The following is an 11135-nucleotide window of genomic DNA, read 5'->3' as shown; positions in this document are numbered from 1 at the left end:
TTCTTGAATGGATGATGAATGTTTCAGTGACTCAGCATATCTGGACATAGTTTTCCAACACCAAAAGCTCTCCCTGGAGAGGAAGAAATCACAGGCTCTGCTTTATACGAATTAAGCCTACAGGAAAATTAAAACAATGGACTAGCTGAGCCATTTTTTCGCCAACTAATTAGAAAAGTTTTATCTGTGTTAATCTCTTCATTCTGTCTTTCATTGCACACAATTCTTAAGAGACTAGGTTTACCAACTAACCAGGAAAAATGGACCTCTCTCCTAACTTTCAGCAATTAGCAAATGAACATTTTTGTGGCATAGGGATAAGAAGATTAACACCTGAGCATGTCAGGGCAACAGGATCCTGATAAAGGCACAGTAGCAGAGGATAGTAAAAAAGTTGGCAACTTTATATACAATCTCCACTTATGTGATGCTAAATAATGTGATACGTGTCTGGATCTGAAATTTCAGTTCTGACATTTGCAAAATTACGATAAACGTAAGCTTGTAACACAAACTTTATTTCTGATACTTATATTCCACCTTTCCCTCAAAGAACTCAATGTGGTGTGCATCGTTCTCCCCCACTCAATTTTATCCTCACAACAACCCTGTGAGGTAGGTTAGACTGAGAGACAGGGACAGGCCACAGGTAACCAACCCAGTGAGCTTCATAGGCAAGTGGGAATTGGAATCCTGGTCTTCCAGTTCTCAATCCAACACACTAACTGCTACACCACATTGGCTTTGAAGTTTTCATCTAAAATGAAGACTTGATCTCTTAATATATATTTTTTAATTTGCTTTCAAAAATTAATTGCTGAGCCCACAGACTAGGTTTTCTTACATGTAAACTGGATTTGGTAGAATCGAAGCCAGTTTTTTTGTGAATTCGTAGGCAAAACTGAAATAGTTCCAAAAGTTTCATAAGCACAAAATTCTCCTGATGTCCAAAAATTGTTGCAGCAATTTATCCATATGCAACATAGGTACCATCTGTTGCTTGTTTTTATTTTTATTTTACATTTCATTGACCTTTCAAGAAAAGATTTGTGTTGCGCGTAATGATACAGCAAAAGTTAAGCAGCACAATCCTGGGACTGTTTTACGGAAGAAGCAAGTTCCACTGTGTCCAATGGATACACAGTGTTCCCTGTTGAGTGTGTTTAGGATTTTAGCCTAAAAGAATAATAGAACTGGAGATTTGGAAGGTACCCTGAGGATCATCTAGTCCAACCCCCTGCAAAGCAGGAATATGCAGCTGCCCCATATAGGGATCAAACCTGCGACCTTGGTGTTATCAGAATCATGCTCTCGCCAACTGAGCTATGCAAATATACACTGGATCTCTCTCCCTTCCATTTGTGGAAGGGACACTCTAGATCCAACTCTTAGCTGTCAAAATCTTAAAGGTAGAGGGACCCTTGACCATTAGGTCCAGTTGCAGACGACTCTGGGGTTGCGGCGCTCATCTCGCTTTACTGGCCGAGGGAGCCGGCATACAGCTTCCGGGTCTTGTGGCCAGCATGACTAAGCTGATTCTGGCAAACCAGAGCAGCGCACGGAAATGCCGTTTACCTTCCTGCTGGAGCGGTACCGATTTATCTACTTGCACTTTGACGTGCTTTCGAACTGCTAGGTTGGCAGGAGCAGGGACCGAGCTCACCCCGTCGCAGAGATTCGAACTGTCGACCTTCTGATCGGCAAGCCCTAGGCTCAGTGGTTTAGACCACAGTGCCACCCGCGTCCCTGTCAAAATCTTAGTCTGGATTAATAGGTATCAATGTGTGAGACCCACAGAAATCAATAGACTTAAGTTAAAACAATTGATTTCAGTGTGTCTGCTCTGAGTTGGACTGCCCTTAGACCACAATTTGATACGTCCAATCAGAAGTAAACTCAGAAATAATTCAATGGGACTTATTCCCAGGTAGATGAATATAGGATTTCAGCCTTCCTTTCCTTTACATCTCCTCTGAGAAACAGCAGCTTGGCTTGATTTTCTTGTTTGCCCATCTGCCTTAGAAGAACAGTTATTTCTATTTTAAAGCCTTTCAAAAATAAAGGCATTTTCGCACATGACATGCAAAATGCCTTTGAGCCTCTCTTGTGCTATTTGTGTGCATGTGTGAATAATGTTAATACAGGATAGAAAGTGGGAGAGATTCGGGTGTTGTTGTTTTTTTAAAATTAAATCTACTGGAACCCTTATAGGTTTTGCGTTAATGTTGCAGCTGGTGAAAAGAACTTTTGGTGTCATGTGAAAAAATATCCTTAAAAACAAATAAAAATTAACATTGCCATGCTGAACTCTGTGAATTAAAACCTCTCCACCTTAAAACTGCTTAGCTGGATCAAGCATATTCTACATAGAGTGATACAAATACATCAAATAATCAGTTACTCCAAAGAGGTACTGAGAATTTGAGCGTCTTTTGCATCGGCCTTCCTTTTGTTACCCTGCTGCTCACCAGAGGGATGTGGGGGGAGGAATTAAATTCTGTTTGCATTTAAAGGTGAAATTTAAATTGCCAATGCAATTCTGGGCTGCATCAATAGGAGTATAGCGTCTAGATCAAGGGAAGTAATAGTACCACTGTATTCTGCTCTGGTCAGACCTCACCTGGAATACTGTGTCCAGTTCTGGGCACCACAGTTCAAGAAGGATACTGACAAGCTGGAACATGTCCAGAGGAGGGCAACCAAAATGGTCAAAGGCCTGGAAACGATGCCTTATGAGGAACGGCTTAGGGAGCTGGGTATGTTTAGCCTGGAGAAGAGAAGGTTAAGGGGTGATATGATAGCCATGTTCAAATATATAAAAGGATGTCATATAGAGGAGGGTGAAAGGTTGTTTTCTGCTGCTCCAGAGAAGCGGACACGGGGCAATGGATTCAAACTACAAGAAAGAAGATTCCACCTAAACATTAGGAAGAACTTCCTGACAGTGAGAGCTGTTTGACAGTGGAATTGGCTGCCAAGGAGTGTGGTGGAGTCTCCTTCTTTGGAGGTCTTAAAGCGGAGGCTTGACAGCCATCTGTCAGGAATGCTTTGATGGTGTTTCCTGCCTGGTAGGGGGTTGGACTGGATGGCCCTTGTGGTCTCTTCCAACTCTATGATTCTATGATTCTATGAAAGGTGGAGTTACCTAATTGACGCTTTTCAAAACAATAGATGAACTGAAACCCAGTCACTGTTCAAAATTTGCACTTCTCCAAATTTTGCAATGCAGTTCTCCAGCCATGTAGTATCACATGTACAAATATGTATATGCTAGGGTAAAGCGTGCCTAAAAATGCATATATTAGTGAAAAATCATACTGCCCAAAAAATCTTTATAGTAGGAAAATTGCTTTGAAAAAAATGTTCGTATTAGAAGTTCACACAAAAATGCTGGTGAATGTTCATGCAGACCTTTTAAATTAAAAAAAAGCACCAATAAATTGCAAACTGATGTGGAAGCATAGAAAACTAAACTTAAGATTGGCAAAAAGAGAAATGGAGAGAAATGGAAATGGACAGATTTGCTGATCCCTCTGCACAAGCCAACATTGAAACCTCCCTTTGTTGCTGCTCACTCCAATTGCTATTGACATGCCTCCAGTAACTTGGTTTCTATACACTCTGGCACAGTGTCCCCCAGGTGGTGCATAGGAGCAAACACACCTACACATCTGCAGGGCATGTTGACCTCAAAGTTGCTCTCCCCATTTCATGTCATCATTTTATTGGAAGGGCCCAGCTTGCAAAAAACAACAAGGGACAAGTGGAAGCTGGAAGCTGAAAAATCATTGGCACACACTTTTGAGGTTTTAAAGATGAAAGGAAATTGGTGAGACTCCCACGATGTCTGCATCCCTTGGGAACAGACACTGAGAAATTGCCAAACATATGACTGGCCATAATTCTATCAAAAGCTATTTATTTAAAAAAAATGAAGGAAAGAAGGAAGGGTCTGTCAAGTGAAATAAATTGCAGCACCTGAAGGCATGGAGTGGACTGTTATTGGGAGATATCTTGGTAACTCTCCAGTTAAAAACATACCAGGCAATAAATAATAAAAAAAACAGAAAAGCAAAAAGAAAGGTCTTTCAAGGAAAATCGATATGAGATATCCCATATATTGCAAGGACTGTCTGGTGGCTGCTAGGTGTGCCGTGCACTATACCACTTGATTTTATTTGTTTTAATCCCATAGGAGAAAAAATCACTTTCTGGAAAAAAGAGGTATAAATTTGATGATGTAAGATAAACAAGGAGGTTTGAAATGCAACTAGAAATATAAAGACAAAATATTGTATCTATTGGCTCTGGGTTTTCTTCTTTTGCTGTCACACACACACACTTTATGCTCTCTCAACAGATTTTTCTCCTTTAATTCCAGCACCAGTAATTTATAAATATGTACTTTTTATGCAATGCACACACATCTTATTTCATTTGCCAAAATGGCATGGGGAATCTGCCTAATGAAGAATCCATCTAACAAAACGGAATGGGGAAACTTTGCTTCTCTGAAGTTTAACCAGAGCAAAGCACTTCATTTATGACCTAGTCCTATGCATGTTTCTTTAACAGCAAGTACACCTCACAGGTCCACAATCTAAAAGCTTAAAGGCCAGTCCCATTTTGCCCAGTGGACCTTACTCCCAGGTAAAACTGTATAGGACTGACTTCAGTATATGTGTAATGACGACGACATTGACAATAGTAGCAAAAGTGTAGTGAGGAATATGAGACCTAAATGTTACAGTGTTCCTGTGCAGCATGCTTAAAAACTCTGCATGAATTATTACTATTGTTATAATTAATTTGACATCCATTCACGTAAGTGCAAACACTCATTGACTTCATGATATCATTATTTGCAGCCTCAAGAGAAATCCCATTATTTCTTCTTACACTTTGCTGCTTGTTAAGCCAGAAATATAACTACTGCATTTGGTCCTGTATGGGTGGCAGGTCTCTCTGTTCTCCACTCATGTTGTCTTATTCTAGTCTCTCCATTTTAGTGCAATAGTAATGCACCCCTTATCCATTTTTTATTCATGGGCCACTGTCCCCCCCCCAATCCTTCCATTTATTTACCAAGTTTATATCTTGTCCTTGCTCCACAAAGAGCCCAGGACAGTAAATATACCTTCCCGCCGGAGTGGTACCTATTTATCTACTTGCACTTTGACGTGCTTTTGAACTGCTAGGTTGGCAGGAGCAGGGACCGAGCAACAGGAGCTCACCCCGTCATGGGGATTCAAACCACCGACCTTCTGATCGGCAAGCCCTAGGCTCTGTGGTTTAGACCACAGCGCCACCCACGTCCCTTATATACGCGCACACACAATTCGAAAACGATAATAAAGCAAAAACGTTCTAAAGATTAAGGCATTCTAAAAACAATTACAATTAAAAACATTTAAAAGTCAGTTTAAAAAATATATTCTAAATTCAATTGCAATTAAAAAATTTACTTCCATCCAATGATCCCAGGAACAGTGTTCTTCAGCCACCAAATGCCTTGGTGAACAGGCATGTTTTCAAATTCCTCCTGAAAGTTAATAATGAGGGAGACAGGCACACCACACTAGGGAGAGCATTCCACAATCAGGAAACCACCAACAAGGTCTCACCATAGAGTCTGAGGTGGTTGGCATTGGCAATGCTGCTCATTTAGACCCTATAAGCTATGCATATATTTATTTCTTATCTTGCCTTCTGTGTTTCCTTGGATAGAATTAGGGAGCCACTTACTGCAGTGCTGCGATAGGGAGGGAAAATACAATATTTTTCATCCCTATTACAGTGCTGATCTTGGAGGAAACCCTCCAACACCAGCACTGTAATAGGAACGAAACAGAGAAGCACTCCTTCCTGCTTCTCTGATCCTCCCTCAGACCTTCTAGCAATGCTGTCTATGTCAGAGAGAGAAGCGGCACTTTTGAAATGTAGTATGCAGCATGTGATTTTGGAAGAGGGTGGCAGGCCATTAAAAATGGCTTCATGGGGCAGCATTGGCTGTGAGTTCACCACCTCTGGCATAGATACAGACTTTTTTTGCATATACACAATTGCTTCCTGAATGGTTTGCAATCATAGACTAGAAGATCCATCTCAGAGCTACAGTTCCCAGCTCCCAGCACCCAGAATAAACTACAGTTCCCAGGATTCCTCGGGGGGAGTGATATAAGGGGGCTTAAAATGCATGGCGGTTGATGTGACCTTTGATCCAGTCCAATGAGACTTTTTAAACTTTTTGGTGGGTCGTAACATCCTAAGGCAGCCTTGGCATTTGTTCAAAATAAAAATGGCAGTCTAACTCTTAGCCATTCCTGCTACTGCAACCTACCTCATCCTCCTCTGCTTAGCTTATTTTTCCAGGATTTTTTTTAAGGGGGGGTGCTTGTTTATTTGGCTGGCAAATAACACCCTAAGAAAAGACATCATAATAATAATAATAATATTTATTATTTATACCCCGCCCATCTGGCTGGATTTCCCCAGCCACTCTGGGCGGCTTCCAACAGAAATCAAATACAAAAATATCAAACATTAAAAACTTCCCTAAAAAGGGCTGCCTTCAGGTTTTTTCTGAATGTCAGGTAGTTGTTTATTTCCCTGACCTGTGATGGGAGGGTGTTCCACAGGGCGGGCGCCACTACCGAGAAGGCCCTCTGCCTGGTTCCCTGTAGTTTTGCTTCTCGCAGTGAGGGAACCGACAGAAGGCCCTCGGCGCTGGATCTCAGTGTCCGGGCTGAATGATGGGGGTGGAGACGCTCCTTCAGGTATACAGGACCGAGGCCGTTTAGGGCTTTAAAGGTCAGCACCAACACTTTGAATTGTGCTCGGAAACGTACTGGGAGCCAATGCAGATCTCTCAGGACCGGTGTTATGTGGTCCCGGCGGCCACTCCCAGTCACCAGTCTAGCTGCCGCATTTTGGATTAATTGCAGTTTCCGGGTCACCTTCAAAGGTAGCCCCACATAGAGCGCATTGCAGTAGTCCAAGCGGGAGATAACCAGAGCATGCACCACCCTGGTGAGACAGTCCGCGGGCAGGTAGGGTCTCAGCCTGCGTACCAGGTGGAGCTGGTAGACAGCTGCCCTGGATACAGAATTAACCTGCGCTTCCATGGACAGCTGTGAGTCCAAAATGACTCCCAGGCTGCGCACCTGGTCCTTCAGGGGCACAGTTACCCCATTCAGGACCAGGGAATCCTCCACACCTGCCCTCCTCCTGTCCCCCAAAAACAGTACTTCTGTCTTGTCAGGATTCAACCTCAATCTGTTAGCCGCCATCCATCCTCCAACCGCCTCCAGGCACTCACACAGGACCTTCACGGCCTTCACTGGTTCTGATTTGAAAGAGAGGTAGAGCTGGGTATCATCTGCATACTGATGAACACCCAGCCCAAACCCCCTGATGATCTCTCCCAGCGGCTTCATATAGATATTAAAAAGCATGGGGGAGAGGACAGAACCCTGAGGCACCCCACAAGTGAGAGCCCAGGGGTCTGAACACTCATCCCCCACCACCACTTTCTGAACACGGCCCAGGAGGAAGGAGCGGAACCACTGTATAACAGTGCCTCCAGCTCCCAACCCCTCTAGCCGTTCTAGAAGGATGTTATGGTCGATGGTGTCAAAGGCCGCTGAGAGATCCAGCAGAACTAGGAAACAGCTCTCACCTTTGTCCCTAGCCCGCCGGAGATCATCGACCAGCGCGACCAAGGCGGTTTCAGTCCCATGGTGAGGCCTGAATCCCGATTGGAAGGGATCCAAATCATCATTCCTGCTCCACTACTACACCACAGACTGCCTGCGTTTCTGTGTTCCCCATTCATGCTTGCAATAGAAAAATAAGAATAAAAATATTATGATAACATTCTACGCTTCTCTCTATCTCTCTTAAAGGCAGCGTTTAAGGGCTAAGCAATCAAACGATACCCAAGATTAATATTTCAGAGGAGGGGGAAATAAATCAACCTAAACGAAAGGAGGAGAGGGGCGGGGCAGGAGTTTTGGGTAGGTGGTTAAACGCTGGCGTGCCCGGGCTTGCCGGCTTTCCTGCTCGGCGCTGCAAGATGCTCCGAGCTCCGCCTGTGCTATACTGCCACCTTGTCTAAACGCGGGGATTTGCACGGCAACTGTACAAAGTACGTTACGAGCGCCGCTCGCCTCCTGCACTTCTTCTCGCATAGCGATAGGTAGTTAAATAGAAAATTTCCACAGCCCTTAACAACTATGATCCGAATATTCTCAGGCGATCTGCCCGAGATCTCTGCTTTGAAATTAAGGAAGCAGAGATGAGAGCATGTCAGGAACGGGCAACACCTCTCCGCTCCGTCCCAACAGAGTTTGATTATGGAGCTCTTTAGCAGATCGCTTTGTGCAATCTGAATTGAAATGGGCCGAGGCGCACCAGGTCGTAGCAGCGCGCTATCCAACAAACCGTTTTACTTCGGCGCAGCTTCATTGTAGCTCCTGGTGCTTCCACGGAAGAAAGTGAGTTATTTACACGCCTCGGTGCCCCCCTCCCCAATATATCTCTGCCATACTTTTGAGATACCCGCCTTCCCTTCGAGTGAACGCTCTGCGCGCGTCACTTCGGAAAGGCTGGAGGAAGAAATCGGGAGCTGCAGCCTGCGCGGAGGAGCTTACCGCTTGGATCTCTCATTCTCCCTTTCTCTCACACCTTTTAACTCTTTTTTTTATTCGGCGTTTGAGAGCAGGGAAGCTTTTAGACACGAGTTCACATATTTCTTTAGTGATGTGGTTATCAATGTGCTGGTGTTCCCTATGAACTCCCCGTTGCTCCACCGTAGCAGAGCCAGTACAAACACATTAAAAGCGCATTTCCCTTGCCTCCAACAATCCCGGGAATTATAGTTTGATAAAGGGTGCTGGGAATTGTGTAGCCCCGAGAGGTAAACTACGGTTCCCATGGTTCTTTTTTTTTGGGGGGGGTGCTTTAAATATATGGTGCGTATGCAGCTCTGGTAAGTTATTTCTGCATTGCAGGGGGTTGGACTAGATGACCCTTGGGGTGCCTTCCAACTCTACAGTTCTATGATTCTGTGAACTATTGTGCCAGGAAGAGAGGGAGACCCAAGGCCTAATCCGCATTCGGAGTACATCCGGAGCAGAACTGGTTGTCTCTTCGACTTCTCCACTAAAGCCCCAACGCCAGATGAAAGAGAAAGGAGGCTTGTGGGGAGGGAGGAGGTTATCTTTGTATGCCTTCCCCACCCCTGTGCCTCAACAGAATACCTTTCCACAGTTGTAGAAACGTACACACGTGCACATTCTGCTTCTGCTTGCGGAGCCCCGAAGCCGAGGAGGTTGGAAAGGCTGGTGCCGGTTTAAGGTGTACCGGGGGTTGGGGAAGAACTAAATAACTACAGATTAAAGTCATGCCACACGCACGGAATCCAAGGAGAGGCGAAATCCCTCCGAAGTGGCTCCTAAATCCACGTATTGTTCGCGGGAAATATTTTTTTAAAGGTCTGTAAGTGCAGAAAATAAAGATCCAAAGTAGAAACACTCCCCACCCGCCCCTTTCCTCTCGAGTCCAGTGGCGACTTGTGCCTGTTCTTTCTTTTCCCAAACCACCCCTTGAGACGAGACGAGGTGGTATGTTTGCAAAAGAGGCACGCAGCTGATCTCCAGAAGGATATCTCGTGTGTGTGTGTGTGTGTGTGTGTGTGTGTGTGTGTAAGTTTCCCCAGGCATGCAAGCCTCTCGCTTTCTCTCTCCAGACACTCTGTGCTGGGCCAGCCACAACAGAGCGACCTCTCTCTCTCTCGCTCTCACAGGCTCGGCTCTTCTTTCAGCGTCCCGCCCTCAAAGGGTTAAGCGGCCGCTGCCTGCCGCTCTTTGCTAGACGGCTGAGTTTCGAGGAAGGCGCTGTTTGAGGCAGGCGTCGCTGCGCGCTGCTGTTGCCGCTGCTCTTGCAGCCACCCGCTTGTGAAACCCGCCAGGCAGGCTCGCTTTGGGAAGCCGGGGGGCACCCATCTGGTGCATCGAGGATCTGCTTTGGGGAAAGAGGAGGGAAAGAAAGAGAGAGGGGGGAGATTTGCGGACCGGAGGCGGAGAAGAACGAGGCATTTGGTCACGCTCGGCTGTCTTTTGCATCTTGGCGCTCTGGGTTGAATGACCGGCTGGACAGCGGCTCCAGGAGATCCCTCCGCTGGGCGCTCTTCGGCGAGAGAAGCCTCTCCGGCGGCGGTGGTGGAAGCCAGAGATTATGAGGACGACGAGCGTGGCTCTTGCCAGCTATGGAACAAAGCCAGACCTTGGCGGTGATCCTTAAATCAGTACAATGCAGGAATCGAGCGGCTGCCCTCGCCACCTTCCTGACCCAGTGGGGTTTGGGTGAGCTCCAGCGAGAGGAGAAACGCGGCGCACTCTCGTCAGGTAAAACGAATTCTTTTTCCTCGCTGCCTTCGTGCTGCAGGCGCCACCATCTGAGATGGGTGGATGGGTGGATGGGGAGAAAGAACGCGGGCCGTTTCATTTGCCCAGGGTTCCAAGTTTCATTCGCGGGGAACCAGAGAGGCGTGCAAGGTTAGATTCGGTGTGACTCCGGAGCGAGCGAGGGAGAGAGAGAGAGAGTTGGAGGCTGTGGATTCTCTCTCCATAGGCAGGAGGAGTTGTGTATGCATGGGGGGGGCATAATAATGATAATATATCTGCGATCCTGAAAGTACCTACTCCAGAGTAGTCCCCTTCAAACCAATGACAGTTCGGTTTCTGCATGGCAGATTAAGTTTGGTAGTGCTGGTTCAAGTACACACACAAACACATTTTCTGGGTGAATTAATGACGGTGTCCAGTGCCCCCGACTCTCGCGCAAAAGGTCCACGTGTGTGGATTCTGATGGCTTCTGTAAATCAGGCCGTTCCGTTCCTTCAAGTTCAAGTTCTCAAGTCTTGAGGTAGTGACAATCGTGTGTGTGTGTGTGTGTGTGTGTGTGTGTGTGTGTGTGCAACGTTTAAAACGGTGCCTGCCTCTGCTCCGCCGGTTCGTCAGACTCTTTTGCGTCCGGAACCTGTGCGCTTTTACGCGCAAGGAACCTCCGGCGAGTTCAACGCGACTTTACGCCCCTGACAAATATGCACCAGATCGGGCTGCAACTGCAAGAGT

The 11135-nt window shown here is 45.9% G+C and overlaps 1 protein-coding gene across 2 annotated transcripts in view; it reads left to right on the top strand.

Moving 5' to 3' along the window:
- The first annotated feature begins 9776 nt into the window (after positions 1 to 9776).
- FLRT2 (fibronectin leucine rich transmembrane protein 2) overlaps positions 9777 to 11135 on the top strand; it is a 92425-nt gene continuing 91066 nt past the window's right edge. For both annotated transcript variants that reach the window (XM_033141647.1, XM_033141654.1), the window contains exon 1: positions 9777 to 10406. The gene's annotated coding sequence lies outside the window, so the exon portion shown is untranslated. The remainder of the gene's footprint in view (positions 10407 to 11135) is intronic.

The sequence above is a fragment of the Lacerta agilis genome, chromosome 1 (assembly GCF_009819535.1).
Source record: "Lacerta agilis isolate rLacAgi1 chromosome 1, rLacAgi1.pri, whole genome shotgun sequence".
Taxonomy (NCBI): domain Eukaryota; kingdom Metazoa; phylum Chordata; class Lepidosauria; order Squamata; family Lacertidae; genus Lacerta; species Lacerta agilis.
This window is presented reverse-complemented; position numbering and strand designations above follow the sequence as displayed.